Source organism: Lissotriton helveticus, chromosome 1_1 (genome assembly GCF_964261635.1).
Source record: "Lissotriton helveticus chromosome 1_1, aLisHel1.1, whole genome shotgun sequence".
Classification (NCBI taxonomy): domain Eukaryota; kingdom Metazoa; phylum Chordata; class Amphibia; order Caudata; family Salamandridae; genus Lissotriton; species Lissotriton helveticus.
This window is the reverse complement of record NC_136057.1, coordinates 2,088,796,377-2,088,812,019: the sequence shown is the minus strand read 5'-3', so window position 1 is coordinate 2,088,812,019 and position 15,643 is coordinate 2,088,796,377. Positions and strand designations below refer to the sequence as shown.

At 43.9% G+C, this 15,643-nt stretch overlaps 1 pseudogene; it reads left to right on the top strand.

Annotated features, from left to right (window-relative positions):
* LOC144766571 (vitellogenin-A2-like) overlaps positions 1–15,421 on the top strand; it is a 48,457-nt pseudogene extending 33,036 nt beyond the window's left edge.
* The last annotated feature ends 222 nt before the right edge of the window (positions 15,422–15,643 follow it).

Sequence of the window (15,643 nt, the reverse complement as noted above, 5' to 3'; positions counted from 1 at the left end):
TGCGTAAACCTACATAGGGAGACTTAGAAAATAGGATAGCCCATCATGTGTCATTTTGATGTGTTCTGAAAGCTGTAGTCTTCATTTACGTTCATTGAACCAATTTGACTAGTGCACCTGCTTATAGTGGGGGACACAGAGAAGTCCATGAGTGGAAACCTTGGGGCATATTATCAAGGGGCTTTATCTCCGCTTTTTTGGCTTTAAAAGCCAAGAAAGCAGAGATAAAATTATCTCCCTATTACCAAGCTGTCGCTAACACCAGTTAGCGACAGCTAATAGGAGATAGTGACCATCTTGGGCCCCGCTTTGCATGTCAGTGATATTTATCACTAATGACATGCAAAGTGGGCGTGCCAAGATGTTAGCGACTGAAAACAGTCGCTAACATCGCTATCTCCTATTACCAACTTTTGGAGATATTCGCGCTAAGCGCGAATATCTCCAAAAGCTAACACCTGCCCTGAGCAGTTCTTAGCCATGTTATCCAATGGGAGGTGGATAACATGGCTAAGAGCATTTGCTCGATAATGCATGAATATCGCTGACTTTTCAGCGATATTCATGCATTGCGGGCGTTTTTTATCGCATTTGCGATAAACCTTGCTAATAGCAAGGTTTATCTGCGATAAAAATCGCCGATGTGCGGCGATAATTTTTGTCTCTAAACAAGTTAGAGACAAAAATTATCGCTAGTTGTTGATAATATACCCCCTTGTGTTTAGCTGGATTGGTGCTTAGTTGACCTAGAGAGGGGTGGCAGCTCTTACTTTGAGAACTGTGGGGCATATTATCAAGGGGGTTTATCTCCGCTTTTTTGGCTTTAAAAGCCAAGAAAGCGGAGATAAAATTATCTCCCTATTACCTAGCTGTCGCTAACACCAGTTAGCGACAGCTAGTAGGAGATAGCGACCATCTTGGGCCCCACTTTGCATGTCAGTGATATTTATCACTAATGACATGCAAAGTGGGCGTGCCAAGATGTTAGCGACTGGAAGCAGTCGCTAACATCGCTATCTCCTATTACCAACTTTTGGAGATATTCGCGCTAAGCACGAATATCTCCAAAAGCTAACACCTGCCCTGAGCAGTTCTTAGCCATGTTATCCAATGGGAGGTGGATAACATGGCTAAGAGCATTAGCTCGGTAATGCATGAATATCGCTGACTTTTCAGCGATATTCATGCATTGCGGCCGTTTTTTATCGCATTTGCGATAAATCTTGGTAATACCAAGATTTATCTGCGATAAAAATCGCCGCAGCTCAGCGTTAAAAATTTGTCTCTAACCAAACAATAGCGATAATTATCACTATTGCTTGGTAATATGCCCCTCTGTTTCTTATGTTAAGTGTTTCCATGCTGCAAAGGGTACTGCTCAGGTGGACTTGGAATGAACAAGGAACTGGTGTTTTAATGGGATCTGACATCAATGTCATTGACAACGTTATTGCTTTAAAATCTAAACTGGGGATTGCATATTTTGGATTCCAAGAATAGCTATTACAGAAACCACAGACTGGGTGTTATACATGTGTTTATAGCACTCACGTGTCTAGAAGCAACATACTGTTCTGTCTTAAGAAGCAGTAAAATGACTGACCGAACCTCCTGCTAGACTTGAATCAGGAACCTATCTGTATCTGTGTCATAGCCTCTAGATCAGTAGGTTGATTCAATCAATGAATGCTGCAGAAAAAGTTAATAATTAAAAGAATTAAATATACATCTTCGGAATGTGTTTATATAAGGACAAACCAATAACCAATATCTGATTGAGACTATTAGTATTATGGCTGCCATACATACCAGATTAGTGATCTTGGGGGACTTTAATCTTTGGCTCAATGGAACCCTTGATTCTGGTTGCAACAAGGTCCTCCAATCATGTGAAGGTTTTAACCTTTACCAGTGGGTTGTTAAAGCAACACATAAGGGGGGACATATACTTGATCTAATTTTTTCGGATGACCATGTTCTTAATATTGTGGACATTCTGCCTATGGGTTGGTCCGATCATTATGTGATTACATTTCAAGCGCATAATCCAACTTGTGATAATCAAGCAGCCAGTACTATAAGTAATTACGTCAGTAGGGATTGGAAGGCCTTCTTAAGAAAGACAGGTAGATCTCCCTATGTAACACTCTGTTCACAGATCACTCCTAGGCTGGATTTAACTGCCCCATTAAAAAATCATAAGAGAGTTGGCAGACCCTCGGCCCCTTGCTTCAACAATACATTAAAACAATTGAAACTTGACTGCAAGCAGGCGGAGAGAAAGTGGAGAAGGGTTTATGATGATAAGGACAAACATACTTGGAAAACTGCGATTTCTGGTTATAAGAAATGAATAAATATGCTCCTAATAAATCCAGAAGCATTTTAACATACTGAATAATTTAATCAGTCCTGACTGCATCAAGAACCAGACGCCCCCCACACAAGACCTTTGTGATAGTCTTGCGAGGTTTTTCAGTGACAAAATTAAAACTATCATTAACGACCTTGGTAGGGATCATCAGCAGGTTGAGTTAGAAGACCTAGAGGTCAATGGTTCTAGTGGCAGCAATTTGAGTGGCACAGTAATATAGCCAGAGGGACAGAGACCCAGCTTATCAATAGCCTAACTGATTTTGAGATACTGTCAGTAGAGGACTTTGGTAAAGTGGCTTTAGGTATTTCTTCTGAATCACCTTTTGACCCTCTGCCACAGAAAATTTGAAAGGCGTTTGGAGCAGAGTTGTTCCCTATACTCCGGCTTATTTGTAATCATTCTCTTCTTAGTGGAGAGGTACCGACCTGTTGGAAACAAGCACTGGTGACACCTCTCTTAAAGGAGTCCACATTGGACCCAGTCTGCCCTATACATTATAGGCCGATCTCCCTGTTGCCTTTCCCAGCAAAGATTGTAGAAAGTGTGGTTAGCAGTTCTCTCTCGAAATATCTGGAAACCAATAAGATCTTAGAGGATGTGCAATTCGGTTTTCGGCCAGCTAATGGCACTGGGACTGCTTTGGTGACCGTGATGGATGAGCTTCGGATACGCGCAGACGGAGGTCAAGCAGCAGTTCTTATTCTGCTTGACCTGTCTGCTGCGTTCGACACGGTCAACCATGCTATCCTGCTGAGGAGGCTTAGGAAGGTAGGAATGGCAGGCTTGGCCCTGAGCTGGTTTCAATCCTTCCTTTCAGAGAGGAGACAAGCGGTGGCCCTCCCTCCTTATCAGTCTGACTTTACTAACATCATGCATGGCGTGCCTCAGCGCTCTGCAATCAGCCCGATCTTATTTAATATCTACATGAAACCCCTGATTGCGGTCATAAGGGCGCATAACATTAATATCGTAAATTATGAGTATGACACGCAACTGATTCTCTCCTTAGAGGGAGAACAGTCAACATCTCTGGAAGTGTTTCATGACTGCCTGTGTGCTACAGCTCAGTGGTTGAGGGATAATTCACGCCGGTAAAACCGAGGTTCTCTATTGCTCAGTGGGGACGGTTCCATCTGCGTTGGCCGTAAATTTTTGGGCCCTAGGTACATCTACTGCACTGAGGCCTGTTGAGAAGGTACCAAATCTGTGCATTATGTTTAATGATAAACTGACGCTAGAGTCACAAGTAAACAAAGCTGTGGGAAGCTGCTACGCCATCATTAGAATTCTGCGGAAGATTTTTCCTCTGCTGCCTACTAACGCGCGAGCGTTGGTAGCACAAAGCACTATATTAAGCAGATTGGATTATTGTAATGCGCTGCTGTTGGAGTCCCGGCGATATCCAATAGATAGGCTCCAGACGATCCAGTCAAAAGCAGCCAAGTTAGCCTTAGGGAGGCTAAGAGGTTCCTCCTCTTCATCGGCCTAGGCGGAGTTGCACTGGCTCCCGATAATGCAAAGAATTCAGTTTAAATCCCTCTGCATAGTGTTTAAGGCCCTGCACGGGTCTGGACCAGTATCTATGCAGAGGAAGTTTGCATGGTATGTACCGGAGAGAAGCCTTTGCTCCTCCTCGGCCAGATTGGGTAAAATTCCAAGATTCAACAAAATAAAATCAGGTGGCAGAGCCTGCAGTGTCTCAGCCGCCAGATTATGGAATAAACTGCCACTAGATCTGAGACAACTGAGGGACCTTCTCCCTTTCAGGAAGAGACTAAAAACCTGGCTCTTCCCCAAAGCATAATCTGTTGTCAGTTTCCTGTGTAGCATCACTCTTAACGTGCACTTTCTAATGTCAGCGCCAGGATGCCTGTTAGGTGATAGAGTGCTTTAAAAATTTGATAAATAAAAAAATAAAAGAATGGAGCCCCAGATGTTTTACTTTATCTGTTGATTTCCACAGTCTGGATTCACCAGGGTGTGCCATACAAGATATGCGATCCAAGAAGACAAACAGCATCATTGATGTGAAATCCAGAGATCTGAACAATTGACAGGATAAAGTGGAGAAGAACATTGGCATGGCTTACTTGGAGAAGTTGTAGTTCTGAAAATTTTGGACTCGAGAATTAAACTTCATCATAGCATGACGATTTTTATATCAAAAGACCGAGAATGGCTAGTACACTATGTACAAGCATTTTCGTCATATTCGAGTGACGATTTCACCTCGAAATCGTCATTCTCGTTCTGAACCCTTGGCTTCCATTTTGTGTATGGCAGCCAATTTGTGAGTTGCCCTCACATAGGCAGACGAATTAAGCCAAATTCGATTCCAAAGGACACGTACACCTTAATTGACTTTTCTCTGACCTGGGCAAGTTGGAACCATTGCCCCAGGCCGAACCTGTTTGGTCAGTTCCTCTCCCAGTGGCCGAACGAGATAGCATCAAGGCACAACAGGCCATAAACCCTTTTCATCGCACACACACCCTGCCGAATCTTGCTCACACCTGTCCCTGCTCTTTTCTCTCTCACTTGCTTTATGATGGGGAGGTGCCCGTTTTTATTGGGGGTCCACCGGTATCTGATGGAAATGCTGGGCCTTGCCGGGTAATTTGTTGTGGGCTGGACGAACAGAAATGTGGCTTGTCACCATGACTCTGCTTTTCCTTTGTAGTGGAAACATTTCAATGGTATAGTAAAATGTGAAGAATGTTTGCCTAAAGCACAATATTTCGTATAAAAAGAGAAGCCTGACTTTGTGAATTTGAGCAGTCTCCTGAGAATATACATCCCGTGCTGTTGTACTTCTAGGACGCCTGTTACCTTGGTTGCAGCCAATAAAATCGATCCTTGACTTCACCTAGAAGACTCTGAGTTTCTGTGGTCTGAATCAGGAAAGTACTCGAGGTCTTTGGGTGTACCCTGACACCGCTGGGTTACCGGTTCAGTACCGGTTCTGAAAAACCCAGTACCTCAGTTGGCGCCCAACGTTGGGCGATACCAGCGGTACCGGTCCAGCCAGAGGTTCGTGAGGAGCTTTGTGTGAAAATTCTGGAGGAAAGCCAACCACTTCAACGACCTCTGCATGTCGACGTGGTCCGAAAGTCTTTGCTGCGAGGTTCCCCGCTTCCCGATGGCTACAAAGGACTGCTGCCCTGGCTATCGCCCTGATTTGGACCCTTGAAGTTTGGTAGAGCGAAACGCTAAGACGAGTCTTCTGGTGATGTCATCGATATTTCAGTTAAGTATAAGTGGAGCGTCTCCCAGTCCTTAGTTGGTTCTTAGTCTTGGGTATCCTTTGGGATCTTTAATTTGGAACTTGCAAGTGCCAAAGCCGAAGGACTCGTGTATTCACGAGAAATATCGTAATCGATAATCCTTTGAAGTTTGGAGCTAGACTAGAGAGCGAAGATGCCTGGTCTTAGCAGACTTGGAAATTTGTTTTGTCTTGGTTGTAGTAATAGGGACTCCCGATTGGAAGACTCGTGTCCGGTTCCTCCGATTGGAACTCCAACTTATGAATTGTACGTGAAACATGGAGTAGGCCCCATCACATATAATGAAGTGTGGATCAAATACACCAGAAAAGACGGTGTTTTAAAATGGCCCCAATATGGTAGCTTTGACACGGAAATCTTAGATAATCTTGAAGTTAAACTTTTTAAGAAGAAAGCCCGGCCGGCGATGTTTGACTCTTTCCGCCTATGGCGTAAGGAAGCCAAACAGAAGGAAATTAAATTAGCGAAGAAAAATAAGAGAGAAAGTGGTATTTCGATAATGCAAGCTGCTATGCAGTTTAAAGACAATGAAGAAGAACAGATGAGTGAGCAGTTGCACAGGCAATGTAAAATGGTGATTGATAAATGCTATCCAGTTTTGCCGCCGCTTCAGCAAGATGCAGCAAAAGAGCTTGAAAAAGATCCGTTAATGGCGCATTTGTTAAGTTCGCCACCCCCCTATGCGCAAAATGCTACGGCACCTCTGCAACCTTTAGTTGCGCAACCTGTGGTCGTTATGCCTCCTGTTCCTCCACAGCACCCACCAGCTACTCTTCAGCTGGCTCCTGCTCCTCCGGTGCAGCCCCCTCAAGGGCCACCGGCTTTTACATCTGCTCTTCCTATACTCCCTACAACTTTGACTACCATATCGACTACCACTCCTAGTACTTCTCCTTACACTGCCTCTACATCTGCCTCGTCTAACTCTGCTTTCCCCCTTGTCTTTTCCTCGACTTCTCCTACTGTTTGTCAGAGAGTGGCTAGCACTGGTACTAGTATTTTGTATCCTTTCTTTGGAGCGGCAAGTCCGGCTTCTGTCTCTGAGCATAAACAGTTGCGTAGCAAACAGCCTGATTCTAGGGAGAAAGAAACGTTAAATCATTTGGCATATAGATGGGTGACTGACCCGACAATATATGATCTAAATTCTGTTATGGATGTCTTCCATCAGTGGGAAGCATCAAAGCAGAGATACGTTTTTGAGAAAATATTTATTTTTCTGTGTGAAGATTTAGAGGAAAATGATATGGACTCTAATCCGCCCGAGTTGAGTCATGTACGGTTCGAATTTTCAAAAGGCACAATTGTGAGTTCAGATGTTAGAAAAGCAGTTGCGACGTTGTTGTCGCTTAGGACTGAAGGTGTTTCTAAGTCGTTGTTTGAGTCTGATTCTTCTGGTAAAAAGAAGGGAAGACAATATCCCATGCAGCTGGTCCTGGTAATGTTCCACCACTTGTGCCAACACATTTTCAGCGTGTGTGGGTACATGTTCCTTGGAAGCGAGCTGAAGTTTTAGCCCTTAAACAGACATTGCCTGATCCCCGTAAAAATCCCGCAGGGTATTACAAAGAGTTGTCACAGACTGCTGGGTCATGTATCATGAATTTAGCCGATATCGATATGTTATTTGGGAACGTTGTTCCACAGCCTTTATGGGGAAAGATTTGTCATACAGATCATGATCAGGAGTTAGGTGACTCATGGGCTAATATTGCTGCTGCAGATGCCCGACAGGTTGGTGGTGCTAAGCCTGAGCCTTTAGTAGCAGAACTTCCTGGTAAGATCATTGACTACATGAAAACGATAATGCCTGCGATGCGTGTAAACTGGGATAAGTTGTCTGCATGTAAGCAGAAGAAAGATGAAACGGTGTCTGATTTCTTCACCAGGTTTGAAGAAACGTTTGTCGACCACAGTGGTCAAGATATGAGCACAGAAGGTGGTCAGCGTTTGTTCGTCGATAAATTCGTGCACAATCTGCTTCCAGAGTTGTGTAAGAAGTTAAAAGATTCAGAGAGTTTCCTCTTCAGCACAGATATTGGCTACTGCACAATATTATGAAAATCGAGACAAAGACGAGAAAGATAGAGCAGAAAAGAAAACTAAAGAGTTGAAAACAAAGGTTTTGTTACAGCAAGCGTATCCGCCACGTGGAGGTGGTGGCCAGAATAATGGTAGTCAGAGTAACTATCAGAATAATTATCAGAAGCCTCAACAGTATCAGAGGAACTCGCAAAGAGTCGAGTATACTCAACCACATGTCCCTGTAGGGCCCAACCAGTGTTCGTATTGCAAGGAAGAGGGTCATTTTAAGTATAGTTGCCCTATTCTGTTACAGCGCGCGAATGGTGTTTCAAACACAAGAGGTAGAGGTGCTCAGCAAGCGCCTAGAGGTAGAGGACGTGGAAACGTCCCCCAGAACGCACGTCCCCTTCCACCTCAAAATTCTATGAATCGGTTTGATCAACAGAATAATGCATCTGGTAGGACAGCTCAGTACTATGCTGATGATTACTATACAGAAGATGAGCATTGGGAAGGTAATGATTGCTAGGACAGCCATAGACAAAGAGAGGGAGTTGTTTCAGTTCCAGTAGATCAGAGTGGACCATACGTTGAGGTGATTACATCAGATGTGTCAGAGCCTTTTCTGTTGGATACTGGTGCTACAAAGAGTTCTATTATGCACTCCAAACTCCCTGGCGCACCTTTGTCTGGCGAAATGAATGTTTCAGTAGGTTTTTATGGCGCCCCGGTTAGAAATCCGATTTCTGACCCTTTGTCTCTTTCTGTTGGTCCTTGTGAATTAGAAGCACCCCTTATTCTGACAACAGGTTGTGGTGAAAACTTGCTAGGACTGGATCTGTTAAAAAGATTGTATGTGACTTTGTACTGTTCTCCTTCAGGAGTACAACTTACTTTAGGTAAGAAAGTGGTTTCTCCAATGTATTTGTCAAGGGATAAACTTCCAACAGAATTGTCGTTTCTTCCTGATATTCTTTGGGCTACTGGTCCTAATGATGTGGGCCTCTTAGAAATACCACCATATGTTGTAACATTGAAAGCCAATGTTCAAATGCCACGAATTCCCCAATACAAAATCTCTAGTGAAGGTGAAAAAGCGTTGCTAGCGATCGTTTACGATCTGATTGAAAAAGATGTCATTGAAGAAACAAGAGGCAACGTTTGCAATAGTCCTGTTCTGCCTGTTTTAAAACTAACTGACCCTTCCCAGCCACCTGTTTACAGATTTGTGATTGATCTGAGAGAGTTGAATAAAATAGTTGTGCCACAATTTCCAGTTGTTCCTGACATTACTGCGCTATTGACTATGATTCCAGCTTCTGCCACCTGGTTTTCGGTGATTGACCTGAAGAATGCTTTCTTCAGCATCCCGATTGCTGAGGAGAGCAGGGATATTTTTGGCTTCAGTTTAGGAGGACGAAGCTTCCGCTTTAAACGAGCTCCACAAGGCTACTGTGAAAGTCCATCAATATATAGTCAAGCTTTAAAGACACAGCTTGATATGATTGTTTTACCTGATGGTGCTACTCTTGTACAGTATGTTGATGATTTGCTTGTTGCTGCAGATACTGAGGAAATATGTAAGAAAGCCACATTGTCATTGTTGCGTCATCTGTGTGATTTGCATCACAAGGTGTCACTTTCCAAATTGCAATATTGTCGACAAGAAGTGACCTACTTAGGTCATCTCTTATCGAAGGAGGGAAGGAAACTGACCCCAGAGAGAATTCAGGCAATAGCGAAATTGAGCGTGCCAAGAACACAGAGAGAAGTGCGTGCTTTCTTGGGCATTACATCGTACTGTAGACAGTGGATTCCAAATTTTTCCTTGCTGGCCAAACCCTTGGTGGCATTAAGGTGTAAAGATACACCCAATCCTGTTCCATGGTCTGAAGAGTGTCAGAAAAGTTTTTCTGAATTGCGCACAGCATTATGTTCGGCTCCTGTGTTGGATACCCCCAACTACAGTAAGCCCTTTACATTGTATGTCCATGAGAAAGAAGGCTGTGTATTGTCCGTGTTGACACAGTTATTTGGAGACAAGCAGCGTCCATGTGCATATTTTTCGTCGACTTTGGATCCGGTAGCTAAAGCATTGCCAAGTTGTTTAAGAGCAACAGCGGCAGCAGCTGTTTCTATTCGACAGTCTGCTGGTCTAGTGATGAATAATATGTTAGTCGTGATGGTCCCACATGCAGAAGACACGTTGTTAAACAGAACCAAGACACAGCACTTAACTAGTGCTCGATTGTCAGGTTACGAATTAACATTGTTAGCGAGTCATGGTCACATAAAAAGATGCAACTCTCTAAACCCAGCTACGTTGTTGCCAATTGTAGAGGAATTAGATGCTTCAGAACAGCATGATTGTTTTCTTAGAACAGAAGAAGAAACGAAAGGGAGAATAGATCTCCAGGACACTCCTCTTGCTGAATGTGATGGTACATTATGGGTGGATAGTTCATGCTTCAAGCTCCCGAATGGTGACACGACTGCAGCATATGCTGTCACGACTTTGCATACAATTGTTGAAGCTGCACGTATTCCACATAATTCAGCTCAAGCAGCAGAGTTGATTGCTCTTACAAGAGCATGTGTGTTGTCGAAAGGAATGAAAGTGACCATCTACACTGACAGCCAGTATGCTTTTGGTGTGGCTCACAGTTTTGGACGATTGTGGAAAGAACGTGGGTTCCTGACTTCGCATGAAGCTAAAATTCAGCATGGTCAGTTGGTGAATGAGCTTCTTGAATCACTGACCTTGCCTCTGCAAGTGGCGATTGTGAAATGTAGTGCTCACAAGAAGGTGACTGATGATGTTGGTCGTGGAAATGCATTTGCTGACGAAATCGCGAAAGAAACTGCAAGGAATGTGATGAGCCGAATGTATGTTGCAGGCCCTGCAAGATGGGTTGGTGATGTTGGAATGTGTGAAGACACGATAGAGAGTGTGAAGTCTATTCAAGCTGAGGCTACAGAGAAAGAGTTGAACATGTGGAGAGAAAATATGGGTAGAATGGATGCAAATGGTGGCTGGATTGAATTGTCAGAGCATCAGAGATGGTTGTTACCCGATGCATATGTGCTTGCAGTGGTTACAATGGCTCATGGAATGGCTCACATCAGCGTGAAAGGGATTTGCAAGTTGTTGGCTCCAGTATGGCAAAATTCAGGAATTCCCAAGTGTGCAGAGAATGTGGTCAAGAATTGCATGGTGTGTCTGAAACACAATCCTGGTAGGGGAACCCCAACTCCAGCTGGTCATTTTGCACCTCCTACGTATCCGTTTGAGGTTTTGCAGCTAGATTTCATCCACATGGAGAGGTGCAACAATTTAAAATACGTACTCACTGTTGTTTGTGCCTTCTCAAGATGGGTAGAAGCATATCCCCTAAAAGACAATACTGCCTTATCCACAGCGAAAGCCCTTGTGAAAGAGTTCTTCCCTAGATGTGGAATGCCTAGAATGGTCTGGAGTGACAATGGAAGTGAATTTGTGGGTCGTGTGATGAAGAAAGTATGTGAAGGGCTAGGCATTCAACAGAAGTTCCACGCTGCAAATCACCCCCTATCAGCTGGATTAGTAAAATGTTATAATGGCACGCTTAAGTTAAAATTGGCCAAAATTCAAGCGAGCACAGGTCTTAAATGGCCTGATGCTCTCCCTTTAGCACTCCTATCCACCAGAATGACTGTGCATTCGTGAGTGAAACTTAGTCCCTATGAAATAGTTTTCGGCCGCCCGACCAACATATGGGGAGTGCGAAGGCCCAAAAAGTTCAGCGAAATCGAACACCCTGTTTTGCTTGATTATTTGTACGAATTGACGGCTAAATTGCGTGTTTTACACCAACAGGTGCATGATACACTGCCTCAAGTCTCTGAAGCTCCAGGACATCAGATCGACCCTGGATCCTGGGTGCTGGTCAAGAATTTCCAGCGAACCAAGAACGACCAGCCCAGGTGGACCAGACCGCACCTCGTCCTTCTTTCCACAAGATCAGCTGTTCGAGCGGAAGGGAAGAAAAACTGGATCCACGGGATCCACTGCAAGCGGATCCCTCTGCCTCTGCCGTATGACCAGTGGGTCCAGAAGGGTGTCGCTGACTCAGAGACTGAAACCGTGCCACGTTTTCTGCCTTTCAGTGATGCACGCATAAAAGGAACAATTACTGAACAAGAGAGTGATAAAATTTTGCAACCAGCTGTATCACCATCATTTCGATTGGACACTACAGAACCTGAACTCCTTTTCCAAGATAATACAATACCAGGAAAACAACGGTATAATTTGAGGCCGAGAAATACAAACTAATAAAAGTGTTTTTTTCCCTCCAAGTACTATTTTTGAAAGTGCAGCTCTCCCATCTGAGAAACTTGCTTATTTTTGTTTTTCGAACCGCCATCCGGGTTCCGCTGCTAGGGCCGCGATTGTCCAAAGTCTTTGGGGTGCAGCTGACGACGTTAGGTCGGCAGTTCTGGTTGGTCCAAGGGAGTTGCCCTAGACTGACAGAAGCATTCCTTAGCAGAAACAACCTCCCATCGCGGGCAGCACTTTAGAGAGGATGGAGTTTTTCGAGATGGAGAGACCTGCCAAGGAAACAAACTTTAAACACAGGATATGTAGAATAATGACAAAGAAAAGCTTTTTGATATTGTGCATTTTCATGTTATTCAGTGTGATGATATTTTTAATAAGTTATGTTTTATTCTCTTTTCGAGTAACATTTGCACCCACTACATCGCCCATACCTCCTCCTACTGTTTCCTCACACTCTTTTCAACCCCTTCCTGAACATGAATCCGCTAGGAGATTAGAATTTATTAATAACTCCTTTGTTCAGCTCTTGCATCAACACCAACTTGTAATGAACACGACTAACTGTTGGGTGTGTGGCCTTATGCCCCACACAACGGATAAAGGTATCCCTTATCTGGTCCTGCCCTTCAGCCACAATGGTTCTGTGTGGGCATACAGAACAATGTTCATATATGCACGTGAAGTCCACCCCCTACGTTCTGTAAAAGACAATCCTAAAAATAGTGCTCTGGTTAAGGGTATAGTCGACATGATTAAGGAAGATATTTCTTATGAAACTACCCCCGAAGATGAGACACTTGCATATATAGGATGGAACGTAACCGGATATGGAGCTACTCTGAGTGAGAAACAGCAAGCTAAGAGATCCTCCCCGATTTGGATTGTACCCCATCAGGGTCACCTGTGTTTGCAAGGCACTGGCAAGAATCCCAGAGCTCAGTTAGGGAAGAGTGTCTGTACTGAAACGTATGTTTTTGGGTCTCAGACTTCCCCTGCGTTTTTAGCAGCTAAGGGTACCTATTTCATCTGCCATGATAGAGCCTATACATGGTTGCCCCCTGACTTTTCGGGCTCATGTTTTATTTCGTTCCTGTTGCCTCCCACCTACACAGCAGCGGCAGACTACCACAAGACAAGGATAGTTAGAGGTGTCTTGAGTAAAGAAGACACTGCAGGTCAAGAATTTGGGGACTTCGCAAAGGGTTTTCTGCCGTTCTGGGGACCCATGGTTAACAGCAGGAACATAAGACAATTGACAAGGGTAGTTGAATCCACCGTAATTGAAACTGCTGGTGCCCTTAGTAACTTGACTGCTGAGCTCCAGTCGGATCGTCTTATGACCCTTCAGAACAGGGTCGCTTTAGATGTCATACTTGCAGACCGAGGTGGGGTATGTAAATTGATCCAATTGAGTTGCTGTGTTTTCCCAGATAACGCTCCAACAGTGTACCAGGCCATCTCCAAACTGCGTAAGATTTCCGAATCTATTCATGTGGATAAAGGAGATTGGTCGTAAATGGGATGGTTCTGGGAACTGATATCCGGCTGGGGATGGAAAATTCTGATGGTCATTGGGATGGTCTTAGCCATTCTTTTCCTGTTCTGTCTGTGCGTGCAGTGTGCTCCTGCAATATGTTGCCTATGTGCTACATCATGTGTAAGGAAACCTGTATCAAGGGACGAACTAAGTACTAGAATGATGTTACAGCAACATCTCAATGACTTTAGGAATATAGACCTGGACTCAGATTAGCATGAGATTAGGTTAAATTGCCTATGTAAGGGCAAAAGGAGGGTTTGTAGTTCTGAAAATTCTGTACTCCAGAATTAAACTTCATCATAGCATGACGATTTTTATATCAAAAGACCGAGAATGGCTAGTACACTATGTACAAGCATTTTCGTCATATTCGAGAGACGATTTCACCTCGAAATCGTCATTCTCGTTCTGAACCCTTGGCTTCCATTTTGTGTATGGCAGCCATTTTGTGAGTTGCCCTCACATAGGCAGACGAATTAGGCCAAATTCGATTCCAAAGGACACGTACACCTTAATTGACTTTTCTCTGACCTGGGCAAGTTGGAACCATTGCCCCAGGCCGAACCTGTTTGGTCAGTTCCTCTCCCAGTGGCCGAACGAGATAGCATCAAGGCACAACAGGCCATAAACCCTTTTCATCGCACACACACCCTGCCGAATCTTGCTCACACCTGTCCCTGCTCTTTTCTCTCTCACTTGCTTTATGATGGGGAGGTGCCCGTTTTTATTGGGGGTCCACCGGTATCTGATGGAAATGCTGGGCCTTGCCGGGTAATTTGTTGTTGCCTGGACGAACAGAAATGTGGCTTGTCACCATGACTCTGCTTTTCCTTTGTAGTGGAAACATTTCAATGGTATAATAAAATGTGAAGAATGTTTGCCTAAAGCACAATATTTCGTATAAAAAGAGAAGCCTGACTTTGTGAATTTGAGCAGTCTCCTGAGAATATACATCCCGTGCTGTTGTACTTCTAGGACGCCTGTTACCTTGGTTGCAGCCAATAAAATCGATCCTTGACTTCACCTAGAAGACTCTGAGTTTCTGTGGTCTGAATCAGGAAAGTACTTGATGTCTTTGGGTGTACCCTGACACCGCTGGGTTACCGGTTCAGTACCGGTTCTGAAAAACCCAGTACCTCAAAGTGGTCATCTTGCCAAAAGGTTTGACCATGTAACATATCTCTACTTGAAATCAACACCAAATGTTTGGCCCTCACAATGGTATGTTTTTTGCAATAGATTGTGAAGAATCTAAGCAGGGCTACAACATATACATTCAAGATGAAGCCCAAAGATGATGGTGCACTGATCACTGAAGTGACTGCAAGACAGGTGTGTCGATTCTCCCCATTCTTTTAACTCTATGGTGCCGCTGTAATGGAAGCCAGGTGGGCGCCTTTCACAGAATCACTGAGGTGTAACCTGCAAAACAGCCCTTTGGTTCATCTCAGGCACATCAGTTACATTATGTACTTTGCTGTTTTACACATGCATGCAACACGTCCCCTTTTTTCACAATTTCTGCATGTGGTACTCTGAGCATAACAACTAAGACTATTGGAGAGGTGACTAGGACTGCCAAATTGAAAGCATTCAAATTTAGAGTCCTTCACTATATTAGGATGAGCTTTGAAAGACTGTCAGTCTCTTCTACATAGTTGACTTGTTATTATCAAGATTATCTCTGTCCCAGTCCAAGCTATTAACCCTGTCAAGAGTGTGTATAACTGTGTTAAACATTTCCTCGACCTAATTAGAGGTATGTTCCATCCCTTTCACAATGTCCACAGCTTCTTTAAGAGAGGGAATTTTACCCAACAGTTTTTCTTGAACTCTTATTTCGTAGGTACATCACACCAATTGAGCTCTTATGATACAATCTGTTACATCTACAAACTCACACGTTCTGGCTAAGCTTTTTAGAGATGCCACATAGTTCCCAACCTTTTCACATTTGGCTTGAGCTCTTTGTGAATAAGGCCAGGTTCTGCCAAATCCCCTCCCCAGTACTGACATCTCTTCCCAACCATGACCCCAGAGGTTTTCCAATCCCTTCCGCTCTCCCCGAGGCATAGATGAGCATCAACACAATGTCT